Here is a 24,659-nt window from a genome sequence, read left to right as displayed (position 1 = left end):
ATCTTGAACAGCTTGCACCATTTTATATTGTCGAACGCTTTTTCCAGGTCGACAAATCCTATGAACGTGTCTTGATTTTTCTTTAGCCTTGCTTCCATTATTAGCCATAACGTCAGAATTGCCTCTCTCGTGCCTTTACTTTTCCTAAAGCCAAACTGATCGTCACCTAGCATTCTCTATTTTCTTTTCCATTCTTCTGTATATTATTCTTGTAAGCAGCTTTGATGCATGAGCTGTTAAGCTGATTGTGCGATATTTCTCGCACTTATCAGCTCTTGCCATCTTCGGAATTGTGTGGATGATGCTTTTCCGAAAGTCAGATGGTATGTCGCCAGACTCACATATTCTACACACCAACGTGAATAGTCGTTTTGTTGCCACTTCCCCTAATGATTTTAGAAATTCTGATGGAATGTTATCTACCCCTTCTGCCTTATTTGACCGTAAGTCCTCCAAAGCTCTTTTAAATTTCGATTCTAATCCTGGATCCCCTATCTCTTCTAAATCGACTCCTGTTTCTTCCTCTATCACATCAGACAAATCTTCACCCTTATAGAGGCTTTCAATGTATTCTTTCCACCTATCTGCTCTCTCCTCTGCATTTAACAGTGGAATTCCCGTTGCACTCTTAATGTTACCGCCGTTGCTTTTATGTCACCAAAGGTTGTTTTGACTTTCCTGTATGCTGAGTCTGTCCTTCCGACAATCATATCTTTTTCGATGTCTTCACATTTTTCCTGCAGCCATTTCGTCTTAGCTTCCCTGCACTTCCTATTTATTTCATTCCTCAGTGACTTGTATTTCTGTATTCCTGATTTTCCCGGAACATGTTTGTACTTCCTCCTTTCATCAATTAACTGAAGTATTTCTTCTGTTACCCATGGTTTCTTCGCAGTTACCTTCTTTGTACCTATATTTTCCTTCCCAACTTCTGTGATGGCCCATTTTAGAAATGTCCATTCTTCTTCAACTGTGCTGCCTACTGCGCTATTCCTTATTGCTGTATCTATAGCGTTAGAGAACTTCAAACGTATCTCGTCATTCCTTAGAACTTCCGTATCCCACTTCTTTGCGTATTGATTCTTCCTGACTAATGTCTTGAACTTCAGCCTACTCTTCATCTCTACTATATTGTGATCTGAATCTGCTCCTGGGTACGCCTTACATTCCAGTATCTGATTTCGAAATCTCTGTCTGACCATGATGTAATGTAATTGAAATCTTCCCGTATCTCCTGGCCTTTTCCAAGTATACCTCCTCCTCTTGTGATTCTTGAACAGGGTATTCGCTATTACTAGCTGAAACTTGTTACAGAACTCAATAAGCCTTTCTCCTCTTTCATTCCTTGTCCCAAGCCCATATTCTCCTGTAACCTTTTCTTCTACTCCTTCCCCTACAACTGCATTCCAGTCGCCCATGATTATTAGATTTTCGTCCACCTTTACATACTGCATTACCCCTTCAATATCCGCATACACTTTCTCTATCTGTTCATCTCCAGCTTGCGACGTCGGCATGTATACCTGAACTATCGTTGTCGGTGTTGGTCTGCTGTCGATTCTGATTAGAACAACCAGGTGACTGAACTGTTCACAGTAACACACCCTCTGCCCTACCTTCCTATTCATAACTAATCCTACACCTGTTATACCATTTTCTGCTGCTGTTGATATTACCCGATACACATCTGACTAGAAATCCTTGTCTTCCTTCCACTTCACTTCACTGACCCCTACTATATCTAGATTGAGCCTTTGCATTTCCCTTTTCAGATTTTCTAGTTTCCCCACCACGTTCAAGCTTCAGACATTCCACGCCCCGACTCGTAGAACATTATCCTTTCGTTGATTATTCAATCTTTTTCTCATGGTAAGCTCCCCCTTGGCAGTCCCCTCCCGGAGATCCGAATGGGGGACTATTCCGGAATCTTTTGCCAATGGAGGGATCATCATGACACTTCTTCAACTACAGGCCACATGTCCTGTGGATACACGTTACGTGTCTTTAATGCAGTGGTTTCCATTGCCTTCTGCATCCTCATGTCGTTGATCATTGCTGATTCTTCCACCTTTAGGGGAGCGCCCTGAACCTCTATCCGCTCCTCCGCCCCCTTTGACAAGGCCGTTGGCAGAATGAGGCTGACTTCTTATGCCGGAAGTCTTCGGCCGCCAGTGCTGATTATTTATCAAAATTTAAGCAGTGGCGGGGATCGAACCTGGGACCGAAGACGTTTTGATTATTAATTTTTTTTATTATTATCAGATTGACTTGGTATATTTCACGAGAATTCAGACAACCATAGTCAAATCATCATTTAATATTAGCTGCAAAAAGAAAATCAACAAATTAGTTGAAACACAAATAAAACATTTCTTCTGAAGGGGAAGACCAACCCGTTATCCCACCCGTATGAATTTTGGGTGTATATATATATATACATGCAAAAGAGAAAAAAAAATTACGAAAAAATACAACAAGGGAGGGACTCAAGCTCAGGGAAGAAACAGGAATCACAGGGGAACTTAACCAACACCTTGACGGTTAAACACAAGAAAAAGCATATTCGCAAAAAGCGTTCGGTATTGTGGTAACCGCTGCCATTTCCAATGCGCAGTTGACAAATAATGGTGAAAAACGCGGGGATCTGGGTCATTACCGCCTTCAATGACGTAGTGGACATAGTAACCCAAGAGCCAGACAATCGTGTTCGTTTTCGTCTGAGGAAAATAAGAAATGTCCGGATGTAAGAAGATGTCGTCTGGGAAAGCGGTTTCAGGCCCTCTAGTAAGAAAAGCTAATTGACGGCGGACCCAGAGCCAATGATCCCGTCCGCAAGCAACTAGCCTGTGAAGTAAGGTGTCAGTTTGATGACATTCCTCACACTGATCAGTCGGACGAAGGCCAATACGAAAAAGACGATCACCAGTAGGTATCAGACGGTAAATGACCTTATACCACGTTGAAACAATCTCCATCGGCAAAATGGGAAGACTAAGATGAGACCAGACCGTTTTCCATGACGTTGACGGGGAAGCAAGTTCAACAGAAGAAGGGAAACATGCTGTACCCCAACGGATTTGTAGCATGTTGGTAGTAATATGCGTCATAGAAAGTATATCAGCACCCAGAATACCGACAAGTACAAAGTATTCACGAATGTGCCGCAATTTAGGATTAATCCGTCCAACATCAACAGGAGGGGTCAGACTGGCCGGCCGGAGGCAGGAAAGTAAACGAGAGGTGACCGAATGCGGAGCCCGCGTACAGGTTAAAACATTGCGGCGGGCCAATAAGATGGACGTCTTCACTTTGATATCTGAAAGAACCAATCCTCCAAGCTTCCGAGGCCTGGCCACAACTTCATACCGGACACGGAAGACATGGCGGCGCCACAGAAATCGACTAGACAGCTGTTTCAGCCTGCGGGCCATCATCGCGGGAAGCGGGAAGACCTGCGCAACGTAGTATATTTTACTGAAGACATAGGTCTCTAAAACCCGTGCCTTGTGAAGGAGGCTAAGGGAACGGCGGTCATGTTCAAGGATCGCCCCGTGAACACGACTCGTAACCTCACGCCAATTTAGTGCCGCCATTTTGATCGGATTACGATCCACTATGATCCCCAAGGTCTTATGGCGATCGACAACCGTCGCCCAAGGAATGACGACATGATCAAAGCCTCTCAACGGCAGGAACGTGCATTTGCGATCATTAATGCGAGCACCAGCAAGACCACAAAATGAATCCAAGGTATCCTTAAGCCGCGGTATGTCCTCGGCATGTCGTACTAAAACCATGACGTCATCGGCGTATGCACGGACTGCAAAAATTTCCCCCAATATATTCCAGCCACGTAATTGCATGGTGAGATGGCGAAGTAAGGTCTCTAAGGATAGAACAAAAAGTGACATGGATAAGGGGCTTCCCTGGGGTAACCCCCGTCTGATCGATATCCGGGGGGTAGGGTGACCGTTCACAATCACCGAGACACTGATACCGGTAAAAAGATTAGTTAAGACTTGTCGAGCATCATTATTAAAGCCGACAGCGGTGAGCACTCTCGATAAAAAATCATGGCTGACGCGATCGAACGCTTTTTGGAAATCAAGAAAAAGCAAAGCCCCTGGGATATTAGCGGCAGCCGCCACCGAGATTACATCGCGACATTCGAGAACGGAAGTCAGTATCGTGCGTCCAGGCACACAGCTTTGGTGGGCGGCAATAATGGTATCGAGCAGCTTAGAGAGACGGATATTAATTGCTCGAGCGACAAGTTTATAATCAAAGTTAAGGAGAGTAATAGGACGGAGGGAATCAATTGCAGGTCGACCTGTGGATTTCGGGAGGAGGACCATTCTGCCATCCTGAAAAGGAGCAGGAAGTGAGACTCCCCGCATCACTTCATTTACCATTGACGTTAAGGTGTCACCAATGAGCGGCCAAAACATATAACTCCTTAGGAATACCATCTAATCCAGGCGGCTTGCGGGACTGCGATCCTGCAACAACATCATATATGTCATCCTTCTGAAAGGGACGCAGAAAGGCGTCGTTTAATTGAGGAGTGACGACGCGAGGCAGCAAGGAGGTAAAGTCGTCGAGAGAGGTTTCCGCCGGGACATGAGTATCGTACAGATCAGTAAAATAGGTGTAAACGAAGTCAGAAATGTCGCGGTGAGAGGTGAACACGCGGCCGTCAGCGGTTGTGAGGGAGGCAAGGCACCCACGTTTCCGGCGCGACCGTAAACGGACTAGATGGTACAGTGACGTCAGTTCCTCTTGTAGAAGGGAACGTGGTTGAGACCTCGTCCGCAGGCCCTCCATTTGAATGCGTTTGAGCTGCAGCGATTTGGCTTTGATGCGCTGTATATCAGTAACCCGTAGGGGAGCATGCGTAGCACTATCGTACAGTTGACGTAAGACAGAATAGTAAAATTCTTGCGTTCGTCGATCTTCTGCCACCTTCGCAGCCCCAAAACGCATGAGAGCCCTACGGATGTGTGGTTTTGCATACAGTGTCCACCATGCCACGATAGACGGGTAACGGTCCATAGTACGAGAACAACGAGTCCAAATGTCCTCCAGGACGATACCAAGGGAGGTATCTTGCAAATACGCGATATTGAGCATCCAAGGAGGACGAAACAATTTTACCGGTTGTCGCTCGTAATTAAACGTAACGGCTACAGCGCAATGATCAGTAAAACAGGCTGGTATCACATCAACAGCCAGAAGTTGCCCACACAAGGAATCGGAAAGGTAAAAGCGATCGAGGCGACTGCTAGACGTGGGAGTAAAGTAGGTATGTCGCACAAGTGTAGGATAGCGAGAAACCCACACGTCACGCAGGTGCAAGGAGCGCACAAGGTCGTCGAGTTCTTTACTGAAATTAAAATTAGGAGACTGATCTACCGGCCGTAGAACACAATTGAAGTCCCCACCTAAAATTATCTTTGTCGGGGATTTACGAAGCAGGTAAATGACTTCTTCTTTATAGAAACTCGAACGTGCGGTAGTACAACCCGAACCAGAAGGGGCATAAAGAAGGAGTAAACTGAGATCATAAAACGTGCACCCGATCCCCCTTCCACTGTCGAGTACTTCGAAATTCATCAACGGAATGCCTTCTCTATAAAACAAGGCAGTGCCCGTAGAAAGTTCGGAAGCGACATTAAAAAACGTCGAGAACCCAGGAATGGAAAACTGGTCGAATAGGACTTCCTGTAAAAAAAACAACATCTGCCCCAGACTGATAGATAAACTGTCGCAAAGCGGCGAGCCGAAGCTCAGAACATATTCTGTTAATATTCAGAGTAAGAAATGTATATGCTTGCATGGAACTTCAACCCAGAAAGAAGAACAAAGATCGGTAGAGAGCCGTCAGCTGACGGAGCAACATACAAGTAATCATACCAGAAACAAGCGCTGAACCACAGAGAGAAAAACTACGAAACAGAACCCTCATCTTCCCACCGCTTTTTCTTCGGCCGTGACGCGGCTCTCTGTGGCTGTTTACGGATTCGACTGCGGCTCCGCGGTGCCGACGCTGCAGCGTTCGGCTGCGTGGGAGCATCATGTAGACATTCCGTGTCAGATTGCGGGAGAGAGACCTCTACATCCCACTCGTCCGCAGACATGGGTTCACGGTGGGACAGTTGGTGAATAACAACGGGATCCACTGGCTCTGGAGAATCAACCAGTTGTTTGATGGGAGGAGGCTGTGACCCAGAGGGGGCGACAGAAATTCCAGAAGGGGGATGCGAAACAGAGTCAATAGGAGAAGTGTCAGAGAGAACCGGAGAAGACACGTGGCAACCAGAAGCAGGTTCCGTCACGGGTGTCTCCGAAGAGGCTGCCGCGGCAGCAGGAACAACGGCAGATAAGGTGTCAGGGAGCTTCTGCAAAGGCGTGATAGCACCTGTAGCGTCCTCATCCACGATTTCCGACTGAGAAAGAGAGTCCTTTACCGGAGGCCCATCGGAAGGGCGAGCCAATAAGGAAGATTCATCAGCCGCATCATCCTGTGTTCGCCGACGCTTGTTGTGAGAAATCAGCGCGGGCACATCGGAACTAAGGGCAGCAACATCCCTACTCAAGGACAACGGGGGAAAATCACGGCCGTTGTCGGGCAACGGATCACTGCGTCCCTCAGTAACAGTGAGCGATTCAGTCCGAGATCCTTGCGGGAGAAGATCAGCTAAAGTCATTTTTTTACGCTGTTCGTATGTAGGTTTTAATACCACCACCCGCCGCGGACAATTAGTACGGAAATGACCAGTTTCATTACAATAATAACATGTTCCTTCCTGGCCACTGTACGTGATATGGACCCTATAACCACATACCTGTAGGTGAGAAGGAATAGGTTTTTTGACCACCATTTCCACCGACCGAATACCACTATATACCTGTAAGCGGTGCTGAGCAGATCAGCGTTCCTTTCGAATATGGCGTACGTCCCCATAAGGAAGCAAAACGGACTTCAGAAAACAGTCGTCAACCTCGGGCGGAAGGTTAAATACCCGAACATTCGTATATATCACTTCTGCATTTGCCAAGAGAACCATACTAGTGGAATCATCACGGTGCGTAAAGGGTACCTGAGAACCATGACGAGAAAGTAGCCTATCAACCTGGAGCGGGTCAAGAAACTTAACAAAAAACACATATAATTCGCTGTCGAAATATGCGGTATGCACCTGATCAGTAGTGACCTTAACTGTATCGACTAACCAGTCATATATCTCCAAAGAACCGGGCTGGACGTGACGCGTGGATTTGTCAAAGGTAAAACTGACTGTACCTGTACGCGGAACTTTCGTGGGAACCATGGTGGACATCACGGCGAGAGACGACGCCGCGACAGGAAGGGCCGCACGAACACCAAACACCAGCCGACAACCAGCGATGCGACGCGCACGGAGACCAACACGGCACTAAACTGACAGGAGGAAAACACGCTGCGCTACGGTAGAGGCGGAACTAAGAGCACAACCTAGTCGCCCGACGCGCGAAGCGAGAATGACCGAAGACGCTACCCCTATACACGGAACGATTTCCAGCTACCAAGAACAACACCGTGATGTGGCTGTTAGGACAGTTTGTGACATATATCATCATTCACAATAGTGAAGATAATCTCATTAGTTTTGAGGCTTATAGGAGAACGGCACGATGGAAGATGAAACGTTACCCAAATTTCAGGACGATGTTTGGTAACATGTTAGACATAATGTTTGAAACACAAGGCGTAGGGTAATTCACGACGCCGGTAAGGGCACAGATCACTTTCTGCAGGATCTAACCATCATTTTGGAGGACAACGGTCAAGCTTGTACAGTGCAAGCTGTTACTGATTCCTTTGACTGATAGGGCTGCTAAGTACTATACCACATACTTCACTCCCCTGACTTACGCCTTCATCAGTTCAACTCGATTTCTAAGCTGAAGGAAACACTTCACGGCATTCGCTTCATAACTGTTGCAAATTCGTCGGGCAATAGACCGCGCCGCTCGAACTGTCAACACAACAGGCACTGCTAAGGGTATCTTACGACTTCCACATCGCTGGCAACGGGATATACACAGTGCTGGTGACTACTCTGAAGGTCAGTAAAACTTTAAAACACGTCTCTAATTTGCACGAGATGTAAATAAATGCCAGCCGCGGTGGTCTCGCGGTTCTAGGCGCTCAGTCCGGAACCGCGCCACTGCTACTGTCGCAGGTTCGAATCCTGCCTCGGGCATGGATGTGTGGGATGTCCTTAGGTTAGTTAGGTTTAATTAGTTCTAAGTTCTAGGCGACTGATGACCACAGATGTTAAGTCGCATAGTGCTCAGAGCCATTTGAAACATTTTTGTAAATAAATAGTGGCCACTATTAAAGTTCCAACCCTCGTCTGTAGACATCAAACACGTATTTAAGAGCCAGGAAGTCTTCTTTGAAAGCATTTGCCTGGAGTTTCGACTTATATAAAAGTAGGACGTGGGTGAGAATCAGTACATAGAAGCTGTTGGAATGTGGTGCTACAGAAGAGTGCTGAAAATTATTTGTTGCGGCTGAATTGATTTGGGGAGAGAATAGTTTTATAGCATTTGACTTAACGAAGAGACAGGATATGACGCACCCTGCAATATGAAGGAATAGTAAATTTAGTAGTAGAACGAAGAACACCGCATATCATTACTATCCACAATACAGGAACTCGCAGTAAAACACCGACCATGGAGAGCGATGCTTAATTGTGATAAATAGGTCTGAGAGGGTGTAGTTGTAGCCGTTTGGCAGAGACGAAGAGGCATGAGTATGGAATAGCATAGAGAGCTATATCGAATATATTTTCGAACTAATCACTGCAATAACTTCTGTCTGAATAAAATTATTCGAGGAAATCGGCAAGTCAGCGTCTGCAACGGATGTTACTACATCAGTGTATACGACGAACATGACTAAAACCGACAAACTACAGAGACCGATTCCTGACTGGAAATAGGTAAAAAATTGTCCCATCAACATGTGTCCGGAAATGGCCGGTGTACGCACAACTACAAATCGTCCCGGAAGACAGTACATAGCTGCATCGCATGTACGTGACGAAAGATGTTCAAAGTGGTGTCCCTCGGACGCAGTTGACGAGTTCACACGTCGCATCATGGATTGCCGCACTCTTTCGCACGTCCCAGCCTCTCTCCGAGTAGAGTCAGAGGCATCTCAAACACCATGTTGAAGGGTCTGCATACAGGGAACTGGTGTAACATACACTACGTTTTTCAGATGCTCCCAGAGCCAAACATCCAGAGGGTTTAAGTCTGGTGATCAAGTAGGCCACGCTATGGGGCCTTCGTGTCCTATCCAACGTCCGGCGAAGACGTTTTCAAGGTGTAGGCGAACTGTAATGCCGAAGTGGGGTGGTGCTCCGTTGTGCAAAAATCACATAACCTGTCGTATTGCCAAAGGCACATTCCCAACACCCCAGGCAGGGTATTTCCCATGAAGTCAGCATACATTCCTTCTGCGAAGCGTTGTGGAATAATAACCGGTCTGAGTATGTGGTCGCCAAGAATCTCTGCCCACATATTGATACCGAAACAATGCTGATGAGACGCTTCAACATTTCTCCGAGGATTGTCTCTAGCCCATAGATAAGGATAATGCAGATTGATGACGCCAGTTCTGGCAAACGTTGCTTAGTTCGTAAAGAAGACTGATAACAGAAATCCTATTATTGTGATGATTTTGTGCAAAGAGAGTCGACAATCTGCTTCCAACAGAAGAATATACGCTGTTGGTAATCCTCGCACTCCTTGCGGGTGATATGAATAGTAGCGGTTCTCATGATGGATGTACATAGTGTTATTTGGACTTACAGCAACGGCCTTGCCGCAGTGGATACACCGGTTCCCGTCAGATCACCAAAGTTAAGCGCTGTCGGGCGTGGCCAGCACTTGGATGGGTGACCATCCGGGCCGCCACTCGCTGTTGCCATTTTCTGGGGTGCACTCACCCTCGTGGTGCCAATTGAGGAGCTACTCGACATAATAGTAGCTGCTCCGGTCAAAGAAAACCATCATAACGACCCGGACAGCGGTGTGCTGACCACACGTTCCTCCTATCCTTAGCTGCGGATGACACGGCGGTCGGATTGTCCCGATGGGCCACTTGTGGCCTGAAGACGGAGTGCTTTATTTGGGCTTATACCATGTCAGCGCGTCGTCTATCTGAAAGGACCCATGATCACATAAACGACCGAAAAGGGCTTGAAATGTTGTGTGATGTGTTTGGTATCTATAAAGGTACTTGTTTTAGTACAGCCGTGCTGCCGCTCGGCCGTTTCTGTCTCCATGGCCGTACACAAACACTGTCTCGGTTTGTTCCCGACATGATACGCGACCATTCCGCTGCGTCAATCACACAGCAAGGAATACAGGGCGCGTGGTCAGAGGAACTGTCACTCGTCAGAGCCATACACCGTGGCCACGATGCATTTCCTGACACATGTTTTTCCTTCATGTCAAGTCAGGAAATAGTCCCTGGAGTCTGTCGGTTTTATTAATATGCACCCTCTATACATTTCGACGATCTGACGTAACCAGACATTGCTTTTCGATGCTTCAATTGTAATCACATGTTTCAAATGGCTCTGAGCACTATGGGACTTAACTTCTGAGGTCATCAGTCGCCTAGAACTTAGAACTTCTTAAACCTAACTAACCTAAGGAGATCACACACATCCATGCCCGAGGAAGGACTCGAACCTGCGACCGTAGCGGTCACGCGGTTCCAGACTGTAGCGCCTAGAACTGCTGGGTCACTCCTGCCGGCTGTAGTCACATGTTTCGTAGTTTCGTTTTCCCTTTTATTTGCGGCTCGGACGTGACAGAACAGAACATTAAAGGAATCCGGTCCGACTGAACAGACTCACTTTCGTCAATCGCTAGTGCACTCATGTTCAAGGCTGTGAAGTACCGTCTGTCGACACTATCCATAACAAAGGAATTTCTGTGTTATGGAGGCGTGGTTTGTATGCCCAACAACTGCGCCTAACGTCGCTGGTCGAACAGTTGTCCAGTAGTTACAGTTATTTGGCATTTGGTATGAAATTGTGTAGAAATGACATTTCACATGATGAAAGCTTTCCTCTGGAACACGTAGTTGGATTAAGAATTAATTTTAAACGTACGTATATAACAGGAATAATAAACCACATTGGGGACAAGGTACAGAATGAAATCACAGCATGGCAGCTGTAACAATGCAGAGTGTGAAACTGGTCCTTTAAAGGTAGCGGTGAGCTCTGCTTCCATTATTGATAATGCTCCGATTGGGAACCTAAACTGTTCTCAGTATTGTGCTCTTTAATAGAAGTTTACGTATCCTATGCTACTGATAGTTTTTGAGCCATCTGTATAAATATGTCTCACATTGAACCATTCAGTTATGCTTTCAGCTAATAATTTTCTATTCATTTTCACTGATACCGGTACGTATGTTCAATACGAGCTGATGTCGAGAGACGGATGATACACTTTAATAAATTTAAATTTTTTAAGACAGTAGAGTGCTGATAAAAGAAGTCTACATCAAACTGCGCCTTGTAACGCCCCAAGGACAGAAAACACCAATTAATAAACTTTGTGGGAACTTAAACTAGGGAAGTGAGTCATCTTGACAGTGACGGCAATTATTAACTATAAAATCTACACTGGTAATATTTTGATTAACACCTATATCATTGAAATACTGAGAATAGCATAAAAAAGGGGAGGTAAAAGGAAAGGATTATCATAGATTCTTGATTAAAGATGTATAGAATAAATAGAAAATCATATAAACGAATGTTCAATCCAAGAAATTAATTCAGTCAAAGATAACATTTACCATGGAAGAGAGTTCTAGCCGCATTGAGAAGGAAATTCAATGCGACTACAACGCAATTCGGACATAGAAATGTTCAGCTAGTTAGTTTCTCTTGAGTCGCTCTAGAGTACTTTTGCGGTGGTTGTCTGGACGCAAACGCTATTTGATTGTTTCAGTTTTGGAAGTTTGATAGTTCGTGAAGTAGAACCCGAAAGTTAATCTTTACCGTTCTCAACGCAACGGTATAGTAAGGAAAGTGTTAGACTTCAGTTGAGTGATCTTTGTTTGTCGGACTTAGCCTTCGTACTGATGAACAGTTACAAACCTTGAGAGCAATGGATCAACGACAGAAAAACAATTCGCAGTCTTGAGTAGGACACAATAAAACGAGGACACGCAGAAAGACAAGTGCGCGGATTAGTCAAAAGTTGTCGTCAGCGTAACGAGTACTGAACTGAACAGAAGTTAATCTTGCATGATATATCGGTGTGGGTGTTTTGTAGGGACAAACGATTAATTACAGAAATAACAATAAAATCTGAGTCAAAAGAAAAATATTATGTCACCTAACTCAATAAACGAACATAACAATGAGTATTAATGCAAGTTTACAGACTCTTTAAACATTTTAAGTGACTAAGTTCTAACATTCTGCGTGGTGTCTGTTTGTTCTAAGTCGTGTCTCCCAGCCACTTTGGCGCAACGACGCTCTGAGCGTGATTTTTAGGGAATTCACTAGTTTGAACCTGGGACCTGTTGCTGGGAAGGAGACGCCAGACCACACATGACATGTAGAGTCCAGAAGAGTTCAGTGAGACTAGCGATGATATAACCAAATACTTAATGATTTCAGCGTCAGCACCACTACACTCCCTGTAAAAGAATCTTAATTCTAACTAAATTTAGTGGAAGGGGTTCAAGGCTTTCCTATTTATAGTTAGCTGGTAAAATAACGTCGAAAAGGCAGTTAAGTTTACTATTGGAAATTTTATTCTACTCACAAAACATTGTTTATAAATTGCACTATTGATAAAAGGAAATGTTTTAATACAGGATGATAAAAACCAACTGCATTCAACAAAAATGTGAACGAATATTCCCTGAATGGGTTTCCAAGTTCTGCAATGGATCGAAGGATGACCTATGCCATATCACATCTGTAATCTAGGTTTAAATTAATTTTCACAAAAGAGAAAACTATCAAAATGGTCTACAGTGACCCTCAATTATCTTTAATTACTTATCTAACTTGTCGTAAATTACAGTGGCTGATGTGGCTTCTCAATAATTATATAACAGAAAAATCATCGCGTTTCAGATTTTTTCTTCAAGTGACAAATGTGGATACCATGAGCTTTAATTGACGATCGACACTAGTATTACGCAAAACGGGGGTGTAATAGATGAGACTTCTGCAGTTCTAAGTGAGGCTTTATGCTCTCTTATGCGGCATCGCGTGCGTTCATTACCTTGTCGTTGGTTAGGCAGCTTCAAGGGGGCAGCGGGCGGCGCAGCTCCACCTTCGCCGTCTCGGAAACAATTCTCTCCTAACTTTTCGTTACTTCAATTTACCGAGGTTGGTTAAAAAAAAAAACTATCTGGTTGTGTTTTCATCTGACGATTCAGCGTCTCAACGTTAAACTTAAGCTCCGCCAACAAAAATTCTGTCTATTCAATGAGAAACGTTATACTTTTCGTGGTGGGGCAATGTTTTTAAAGTTTGCAACGTAAAAGTCTCACGCTAAAACTTGCAGCTGGTGTGGCCCTTTTAGTGTTATCATAAGATCTATACTGTTCTTCCGGAAGGCTCTATCTTTTCACATGCGCTGGGGGGTGGTCCTGCAACGTAACAGAGACGCGAAAAAGTCTCACGCTAAAACTTGCGGCTGCTGTGGCCCTTTTAGTGTTATCGTGAGATCTATACTGTTCTTCTGGAGGGCTCTAGCTTTTAACATGGGCTGGGGGGTGGTCCTGGTGGTTAGCTGGCGACGTGGGTGTCCAGTCCGTCCCTTATCGTAGGGCCCTCTAGCTTAACACGGTTCTGCTCTCGGCTTCTGTTTTCGTTTCTCCCCTCGGAACTGCGTCTGTCTCACGGTGGGAAGGTATGATACGCATTTAGGCATTCTTGTGTTAGTCTGTGGTATTCCGTTTCTCACTCGTTACTCACATTACTTTGGTTAATTTAATGTCACGATTTATTCGGAGCTATGTGACATACTACTGGATTTGCTTATCATGTCAGGGGTTTCATGGAAGGTGTTGGATTTGCCTGACACCTTACAAAGTGCATACATGAATAATGGACAGTGAAAAGTGATTAACTGAAACCAGTATTACGGCGTATTAAAAGACATTTACTCCAACATAAATTATTTCTGGAGTTACGTCGGACCGTTGTTAACTACTTGACGTAGCAAAGGAATAGCAATGGAATAGCAGACAGCAAAATTTCATCCTCGCTATGTATGATATGAAAAACGACTGTACCTGTAATCATGAAATCAAGAATCAAGATTTTATTTCGTCACGGAACTAACCGGGCATAAAATAAAAATTAAAAAAATGTTTCAAATGGCTCTGAGCACTATGCGACTTAACTACTGAGGTCACCAGTCGCCTAGAACTTAGAACTAATTAAACCTAACTAACCCAAGGACATCACACACATCCACGCCCGAGGCAGGATTCGAACCTGCGACCGTAGCGGTCTCTCGGTTCCAGACTGTAGCGCCTACAACCGCACGCCCACTCCGGCCGGCCATAAAAATAAACGATTGCAGTTAACCAGTTCGCTCAAGCTGAGAAGACTATTGAGGACGGATAACAGAATATTTCTAAACCACGCGAGGAGTTGAGTTTTTATGAGAGTCACAAGTGCTGTTCCACGTCATATCGACGGGGACGAACATCGTTAAGAGTCGTGTCTCCACCCGGCGAGTGAAGAAGGAGGTAAGGGGCGTCACAGCCTCCACTAACGGAGACTCGTCCTTAATGAGCCAGTATCGTTTGATCAAACATTTCGATATTTCTTCCGAAGCTTTTGTATATTTGTGCCTTTCGTCAGGATGTTTCAGTGTAAATTTCGTGCGATTCATAAGGTAGGATTGCCCCTTGTCGACGTGAACAGACGGTTGTATGGTTTCAGGGAAGAAAAAATCTAAATAGTTACAGACGATATAAAAGGAATTTTTAAATCTTCTTCATGCAAAATCTACAGAGTGTGTCGTGGAGCTGTTGCTATCCCAGACAAAAAATGTCAACAGCAAGACAACCGGATAGCCAGTTCTCCACGGTGTAATTTATAATACAGCTGACAGAGATACACAGCAGGCGAGACGCTATGGGAGAGCTGCGTGGAACAGACCATTTCTCAAAGCTGCTGGAAGTATTACAAAAAGCGAAATGTGACCTTGTTACACGGGGGGACGCCTTTTTAACTGTCGTCTACGACAAAGATCACGTCTTGCCAATTTCTCATGTCGTGAGCTCGTAGGAGTCTAGAGAAAATCCAGAAGAACTTCCCTCATCTACTCCTACAAGCTAACGTTGACCTACTATGACGTGGATACAGCATACGCTTCATGAACGATAACAACACCATAACGTAAGTTGCCTTAACACCTTTAGTCCTTTCCCTTTCTTCTCAAATCTATTTAAATATGACAACTAATTTTTATCTTGGAACACCATATTTGTTAACAAGGACGATTAAAGGTCAGAGAGGGAACATAAAATCTTAGGATTTTGCCACTGACACTGTAATTCTTTCAAAGAAGGGTAGCGACTAGGAAGAACAGTTGAATGGATTGGACGTAGTTGTTGTTAAGGGCTTAAGACCGAAGACTGATGTTGGTCTATCCTGTGCAAGACTCTTCACAACTCGAAGAGTTAGTGCGACCTACTCCTATTTGCACCTGTTTACTGCGTTTATGCCTAAGCTCCCTTTACAATCTTTACCTCGCAAACATCCCTCCATTACGAAACACTATTTCATGAAATCTCAGGATGCGTCCAGTTAACCGATTCCTTCTTTTAGTCACGTTGTTCCATGAATTTATTTCCTACCCAGTTCGACTTAGTACTTCCTCATCAGTTATTCGATCTATCTGCCTAATCTTCAGCATTGATCTATAACTCCATATTCTCAAACTCTTCTATTCTCTTTCCTCCTGAACCGCTTATCGTCCACATTCCAGTTCTGTGCAAAGACTGCTCTCCAAGCAAGCGCCTCCAGAAATGACTTTCTGACGCTTAAATTTATGTTAGATATTTACAAATTTCTCTTTTTTAAAAAAAATGGCTCTTAGCGCTATGGGACTTAACTGCTGAGGTCATCTGTCCCATAGAACTTAGAACTACTCAAACCTAACTAACCTAAGGACATCACACACATCCATGCCCGAGGCAGGATTCGAACCTGCGACAGTAGCGGCGGCGCGGTTCCAGACTGTAGTGCCTAGAACCACTCGGTCACTCCGGCCGGCTTCTCTTTTTCAGAAAAGCTTGTCTCACCACTACCAGAGTGCATTTCATATCTTCTAAACTTTGGTCATCATTAGTAAATGAATATCTAAGGGTGATGGAGTACCCAGTCGATTTGCGAGAAAAAGAATTTTGTAACACAGCTTAACTAAAGAAGGGATCAGTTAATGTAAGACATCCTGGAAGTGTGTGTGTGTGTGTGTGTGTGTGTGTGTGTGTGTGTGAGAGAGAGAGAGAGAGAGAGAGAGAGAGAGAGAGAGAGAGAGAGAGAGAGAGAGGGGGAGAATGAAAGGGTGGAGGGGGGAGTAGATAAATTCTGTAGATGGAGGCCAAGACTTGAGTACATCAGGCAAGGTGAAATGGATGCAGGTTGCTATAGTTTCGCAGTGATAAAGTTGTTTCAACAGAATGAACTACAGTAGAGAGCATAAAACTAGTCTTCGGATTGAAGATCACATCCAAGAAGCATAATTGTTACACGCGCCACAGTCCACAGAGACTTTTGCAATGACAGGACTGGAGAAAATTCTTAGACAGTTGCGAATTACTACATTACATATCGAAATAGCGTCCATCATCGTCGAGAACAGAACTTGTGGAGCTAGACCACCATCTAATGTTGTGAGGCAACATATACTTGTAAGTGCATCCTGCAAATCTGCAAATATTTCCTAAAGTTCTAGGTATTGGAGACTTTAGATTCAGCATCTCGTCGTATCAGTGTTCTATCAGAGACACTCAGTAATTAATGAGACGATGTGATGTAGAAATGAAACAGTTTGTAGGTTGAGTTTTACATATGCGTGACTCTGGTTTGTCGTTACTCTGCTGAGCTGACAACAGCTATAGGATGACAATTGTTTTATTTATAACCTCAGTGTTTCATTTAACGATGACATGTCGTTGAAGTATACACATTATTTGAACAATGTTCGGTAGTCAGGTTTTTTCTGAAAGCGAAAAACAAGCTAAAATCTTTTCTCTAATAAATTTACAGTATGTGGAAAACTGTATGAACTTCGGAATTGTTTTGAAATGGTAGAAAAATCGGTCGAGCTGACTGGCTGACGAGTAACGTCCTGGCCCGCCATTTGAAGTGTCATCACCTCTCGTGGAACCCGCATTGATGACATTATTTGTGGAGATTCGACTTGTTATAGTTGAAGATACAACAAAAACAGTTGCAGTAAGTCTTTGCACAGTTCATAACGTTATCAGCGACAAGCTCATGTTCAGAAAGAGAAGTGCAAGGTGGTTCCCGAAAGAGTTAAGGTGATAACGCAAGGAAACAATACTCAGAGTGTGTATATACTTGGAAGAATGCAGTGGAAGGGCGGAGAACCATTTTATACGCTAGTCTTTAACGTGTTAGCAAACTTGGATTCTCCAATACGGACCAGAGTCCAAAAGACAAAGCATGGGATGGAAGCACACCCGCTCACCTGCCCGAAATTAACTGGAAGCGCAAACACAAGTCATGTCGCTCAAAGTGTAACATTTGTAATTATTTGTAACACCTGCATGCAATAAACAGTGCCTACTACACAGACATGTCGATCAACAAAATGAAGCCAAGAATCAGAGGAAGATGTGACGAATCTCAAAGAAAAGGAGTGATATTGCTAAATGCCTACCCTCACAACGCCCAGCTGACACAGGAAACCATTGAAGAAATGGGTTAGATGTTTGGGAGGTACTACCTTACCCTTCCAGATTGGCATCCCTCGGATTTTCATTCATCTCCTCCACTCAGATAGTCATTACGTGGAAAAAAGTTCCAAAACTATGAAGAACTCAAAGAATACCTGAGAAAATGCTTCAGACAACTAAACAAAGACTATTTGCATCAAGTGTAGAAAAGCTAGATGATTGTTGGAATATGTGTGTTAATATTGATGGGGATTATGTCGATAGGAAGTAAAATTTCATTATGTGAAACTACATTTTATTTTTATATTAATTTGTGTCTTTAATTATTGATTGTCCCTTGTAATGAAATAAAAAACCAATTGAATATCCTTAAAAAATATGAATTTACGCGAAGTATGAAAGTTTGTTTCAAATGTTCAGTGCGTACTAGCAACTTTTTTAAGAGGACGAAAAATGTAAGCCTCCATTTAATGGATGTTGTTTTTGCTCTAAACAGTTTTCCAGACGGACAGTATTTGCAACGCTTTCTCTCCCGTCTAAGTAGCATCCGATTGCAGAAGGTATAAAAACAGACATTACGCGTCGGATGTGCAGTAATGGGCTGCAAGAAACGATAATCATTAGTGCTCACGTTACGCGGCGACTGCAAACGGCTGCACTGGCGCATCGCTTTTGAAAAGGCACTTACGACACCGTCGGCGTCTATTATGTGTAATGCTTCTGTGCAATAATGCGCGCGGTGGACATCAATAACTTCCGACGTTCCCCAGAAAGCCCGCACAAAGACGCGAACCGAGCGCCAAATCAGTACAGCAGAACTGCTCGTGCTTTCTCGATGGCCGCCACGGGTTTTCTTTGTGTCCTGTTGTATAATGCGGCGGCGTAGTAGAGTGTACACACTTCCCGCAAACCCTGCTCTTATACTTTTTATTGAGTTACGTTGCGATGAGGTAACAAATTATCTAATACTTTAGTGTAATTTCCCATATTAATTGATTTTTATTTATGAATTGTTTTAGAAATAAAAAAGGGGTCAAAAGGAAAAAGACAGTAAACTGGTAGTAATGTTTAGCGGTATCGTATAATTATATCATTTACAGACAAAATGTAGAATACGTATTGTGTTTGGGTTTGCCACTCAATTACGCATTGCATTTCATCCGTGGGAGAGAACCTGCTGTAGTCTACTGTAGAAACGCGACAGGCACATGGGAAATATTCTGGGCGTACTTCTGTCATCTCCAATTTTTTTAGCGTATGATGTAGTACATTACATGAATTATTTGTATATAAAAAGTGCACAATACAAACATTAAGTATGCACATAAAATATAAAGGTATTGCAAAAGAAAAAAATTGGTATGAAAATACATAAGACATAAAACCATAAAATTAACGGAAAATGAACCACAGTCGAACGTCCATATTGCAAGTACACTCCACAGCCTTTTTGGTATCATGACGAAATTCGGACTTGCCACCACTGCAGTCTGTCAATGAGCAGTCTTTAACTATCCGGTGGTGCTGTAAGTCATGGGATAGCGATCTGCACTCATACAGATGGCAGTAGCATCGTGTACTCAAGGTATACAAGGGTAATGCACTGGCGGAACAGTCGTTTATACTCGAGTGATTCAGGTCAAAAGGTTTCCAACGTGATTATGGCTGCACGTCGGGAATAACAGACTTTGAACGTGGAATGGTAATTGAAGCTGGAAGCATATGCCATTCATTTTCGGAAATCGGTGGGGAAATTCATATTCCGAGATCCACAGTCTCAAGAGTGTGCCAAGCATACAAAATCTGAGGCATTGCCTCTCATCACAGTCAACGAGTAGCCAAAGGCCTTCACTTAGTGGCCGAGAGCAGTAGCGTTTCGTAGTGTCGTCAGTGCTGAGAGACAAGCAACAATGGATGAAATAACCACATAAATCAATGTGGGTCAGACGACGAACGTAACTGTTGGGACAGTGAGGCGAAATGTGGCGTCAGTGGGCTATGGTAGCGGACGCCCGATGTGAGTTCACTTGTTATCACCGCGTCGTCATCTGCAGCAGCTTTCCTGGGCTCGTGATCATATGGGTTGGACCCCAGACCATTCGAAAACGGTGTTCTGGTCAGATAAGTCCAGATTTCAGTTTGTGACTGCTAATGGTAGGTTTCGAGTGTGGCGCAGACCCCACGAAGCTATGGACCCTACTTGTCAACATGACGCAGTGTCGTCCAGCTGAATCATCATTGACTGGAAATGTTTATGTTAGCTACATGGAGATCATTTGTAGCCAGCCATTCATGGACTTAATATTCCGAAACAACGACGGGATTTTTATGGATGATAATGATCCACAATTGTTCGCAATTGGTTTGAGAAACATTCTGGACAATTCGAGCAAATGGTTTTGTTATCCAGATCACCCATGATGAATCCCATAGAAAACTTATAGGACATAAGAGAGAGGTAACACTTTCGCTGCTAGCGACGGCTATAGAGGGAGAATTGGTCCGTATTTCTTCACGGATCAACCATCGACTTTGTGAGTGCATCCTACGAGCAGAGCGAAAGGAGGTCCGACAAGATATTAGGAGGCTTCCCATGACTTTTGTCATCCCGGTGTATATTTAACACTTTGCTCCACAATCGCACTTGGGAGAAGCTATTTCTTACCACCTTTACAACGAGTCAACACATTTAACACATTTTGTTCGACTTCTATTAACGACGAACCAGAATTTGCGACACTAATCGCATCCGGATGGTGTGGTGGTGAGACAAGGAACATTTCGAAAACGAAAGGGACGCCTGTTTGGTCCGCTCCTCTTCCCAAAGACATATTAAGCTGAATTAATTTTCATGTAAAATTGTTGAACTCTTTATGGGTGGATGTCTACAGATAAATCCTGTTCACTCACTGTCGGGTATTCCGAGGTGGATTTGTAGAAGAGTACTATTCTCGATCTAATTAGAGATTTCTCTCGTCACGGAATGGGAGAAGCTGTGTGACTTAGAGTTACAAGCAAGTTGGTTAGGATCACCTTTACTGCACTTGCCATAAGGGGCATAATCTGATTTAGTTGGAAAACGATGCGAATACTGTCGAGCTTAACTGGTGCACAGTATTCCCTTACCGAAAAGACTAGACCTAAGGCTACATTCCGTACTGTGGCGCATAAAGACTCCGATAAGTTTCTGCAAAGTGTAGTTCCGACGTATTTGGCAGCCGTATGTGACATGATTCTTGAAGCTCAATGATCCTTCCGGGATGACACCTACATATTCTGGATGTCGACTTTGGGGCAGCAGTTTGTTCTCGAAGTAAATGCTGTGTTCCCCGCAGCCTAACTTGTTGTTGAGGTGGACTGCGCAGACTTCTGTCTGTGTGGCACTGGGTTGCAATCTCATCATGTCCTCGTTGGTCTGCATATTTCTGCAGCATACTACGAGTGCGCCCAGTCCGACCACCTCAAGACTTTACTACCTTCGACGTAGAATTATACGTGATCTTGCGAGTACTGCAGCAGATGAGACGTGTTTAAGGTGCTAACTTCCCTGTCTGTTCCGATTCCCTGAGTGCTCTTCACTCTCTACAACGCTTGTACCCAGCAGATAAAGTGTTCCAGAGTATCGAGGAGACCCTCCTCCACCTACAAAAGCTAGGAAAGGAGGCGTTTTTCTGCTGGGTGCCAGGACACGTAGGTATTACGGGGAACGAAAAGACGGATGTAGCATCCAAGGAGGCGTGTTATGATTCTCAGATACTTCAGTTTTCCTTCTCTCTACTCGCCGTTGCCTCATTGTTGAGGTACGGGGTCATGTGTCGATGGAAGGAAGAGTGGTTGGAAGTGCCACACACAATGCAGCCGTGGCGTAACTCCTGCGAGCCACTCAGGCGGGGTGAAGCCCTCCGTACACGTATTCACTTAGTGCACAACCATATAACACATGGTTTCTTGCTCTACTGAGGGGATCCTTCAATGTGTGGTGCTTGTCGCGCTCAGATCTCATTGGGCCACATTTTACTTGACTGTTTTATTTTCGGACCAAGAGGAGGCTGCTCATTTGCCAACGGATTTGATCTCTAGTTTAACAGAAAATGAAACCAATGTGGTACCACTTTTAAAGTTTTATAAATGTCCCGGTTGTGTCCTAAAATTTTATAGGACGTTATGAATGTCTAGTCAAAGTGAATGGCTAATCCGTGTGTTTTGTAAGTGATCAGCCAGCCGCATATTCCTGTAAATATATTTTAGTTTTCATCTTGTGTTACTTACAAGGAAAAGGTCCAGCTCAGCGCATAGAAACCTGCCCTGATATTTTTTATACAATAAGAATACATCGAGAGAAAAACTTTGTCAAACTTTTAGCTGCTAAGTATCACTGATTTTATTTTAATGTTGAAAATTGTCTAATTCTTAGCACCCTAGACGGCTGGAGAAATGTAGACCCCTACCTTAGCTGTAGCACATTGCGAATGTGTGACATGGCACAACGACGCAGTGGACATATCTATCCAGAATATCGTGGCCGATAGTTGCGCAGTCACCAGGGAACGTGAGGTAAGAGTGGTAGTGGTGGGAGTTACGGGCAGTCGCTGTTGGGAAATCCCGAACGCTAGAGGGAAAGTGCCATTGTAGACTGCAGTCTACGCTCAAGTTTTTCTAAATATTAAACGGAACTCCTCCACGCACACACTTCCATCTTGACCATTCAAAAAGATCTACCACCTCTGCTTTGGTTGGTATCTAGAAGTAATTCTGCTGTAAATACATTGATTTATTTTCGCTTCGCTTGTTAACCATATGTAACTTTCAGAGAAGCTTCACGAGTTTCGAATTTTGAGTAAACCTACACATTTATCTTGTTGCCATGTTAAAAAGCTTCTTTTACCAAAATACAGCGGAATTTGCACAGTGTCATCTCACTAACATGATGTTCAGACGCAATTGCGAGAGAATCCTGAAACGGTGGTTTGTTAACTTTATTAAGTGAGGAACTGAGGAAAAGTAAGGTCAGTAGTTTACGAAAAAGCATATCCCCGGTGCAAAACAAACGTGTAATATCTTCACTTATGTTCTCCCAAAACCTGTGGTATTTCTCGTTTCACCAGTTATCGGTGGCCCCTAAAAATTACTTTCTTTCATCAAAAAGGTCTGTAGTTGGCGGAATAGTACCATAGATAATGAATTTTTGCATAATAATCATATGGTAAAATTCTCTCCTGTTTGTGTGCTGCCATTTGCCAAAATCTCATTTGGGTATCTCAAACCGTTTATGAAATTTGAGGAAGGCTGTGGATATTTCACTCTATCATTATCGCTTATGCTGCGCGATCGTAAATGAGCGTGATACATCACATCAATTTTCTCGAGATTCGTGAGAGATAGAGGCCTTTACCCAAGTCTAAAGAAAAATTCGATGATTTCATGCGCTGTAAGATACTATATAATATACACCAAATTCAAAATCATAGCGACCCCTATTTTTCATTGCTCTAATTCTGCGCTGCGTGTCATTTCGATGTAAATATCACAATAACTATGACCATTAATGAAATGATGGGCACATTTTTTTTTTACTGGGTTGTTTCTGTAAAATCGTTTGAGAAAAATAATAAGGCGAGCGCCTCGATTCTGTCATCTCCGACCAACCGAAAAGTGGAGAACACTGTTGATCTCCTCTTCCGAAAAAAACGAGTGAAGTCGGCCAGCGTTTTGGACGAAATTTGTCACTGTGCATCCACCGTATTCTGCGAGGGCTCTAACAGATGACACGGCATATGCGATTGTAATTTTTAAAGCGAATTTCAGTTTCCGTTGCGAGTTTTTCTGACATAAGTGTTAACAGTACCACTCGCTCGAATTCTCTACACATTTAGTGACGACAATAATTAGCAGTTGTTTTGCAATATCGCTAAGATAGAACTGAAATAATTTTCTTTTTGTTCATTTCGTACATGCTTACTAGTAGCACCGGTCTTTGTGCAGGTTCCAGAGTTTCGCAGTATTATGGAATGCAAGCAATGTTTTCAACCTTGCAGAGAAGAAACACGAATAACATGGGTTGCAGTAGTTATCACCTATTTCTCCGGAAGGCCTACATATGTCTCATATATCAGCCTATTTCTAGAACATTCAGTAGAATGATGTCGACAGTTTCTTAGAAACTGTGGAAACATTAGGAAATTCAAGAAATAACGCTGACGATTCCGTGAATCGTGTATCGAATGATGACTATTGTGCTAATTAGTCCAGAACAACAATACAGTACCTACATAGCCCAAAGAAATTATTAGAGTAACAGCTTTGAGTGAAAAAAATAACTGTAAAATTTTGGTTTAACGAAGGATGGAGGAAACGTTTAAAGATAAGTAGTGTGAAGTCTGAACGTGGATTGTATAAATGGAAGAAAGATTTACACAAACTACAAAATATGCGCAAAAATGAAACTCGCTAAAATGTGAAAGAAAAACTAGTCTTAAGACAGAACCGCTCGTGAGAGTCAATGCACTGTTATGAGTGACATTTGCGGAACTGAGACCTCTGAATTGCAAGTGAGGTAAACACTAGTGATTTACAGACTTCTTCGACGGAGTTAGAAGGATTCAGGAAATTGTACAGAAAAGTAAGTCGTAAATTTATGAAGTTCACTTCGAGTAAACATGTAGACCAGGTG

At 43.6% G+C, this 24,659-nt stretch overlaps 1 protein-coding gene and 1 pseudogene across 1 annotated transcript in view; one reads left to right on the top strand and one right to left on the bottom strand.

The window, feature by feature from the left end:
- The window catches only part of LOC126355884 (serine/threonine-protein phosphatase rdgC), a 1,775,952-nt gene that overhangs the window by 541,535 nt on the left and 1,209,758 nt on the right, over window positions 1-24,659 (bottom strand). The gene's annotated exons all lie outside the window — the stretch shown is intronic.
- On the top strand, window positions 9,868-9,985 carry LOC126356624 (5S ribosomal RNA; annotated as a pseudogene).

This window comes from Schistocerca gregaria, chromosome 3 (genome assembly GCF_023897955.1).
Source record: "Schistocerca gregaria isolate iqSchGreg1 chromosome 3, iqSchGreg1.2, whole genome shotgun sequence".
NCBI lineage: Eukaryota > Metazoa > Arthropoda > Insecta > Orthoptera > Acrididae > Schistocerca > Schistocerca gregaria.
This window is presented reverse-complemented; position numbering and strand designations above follow the sequence as displayed.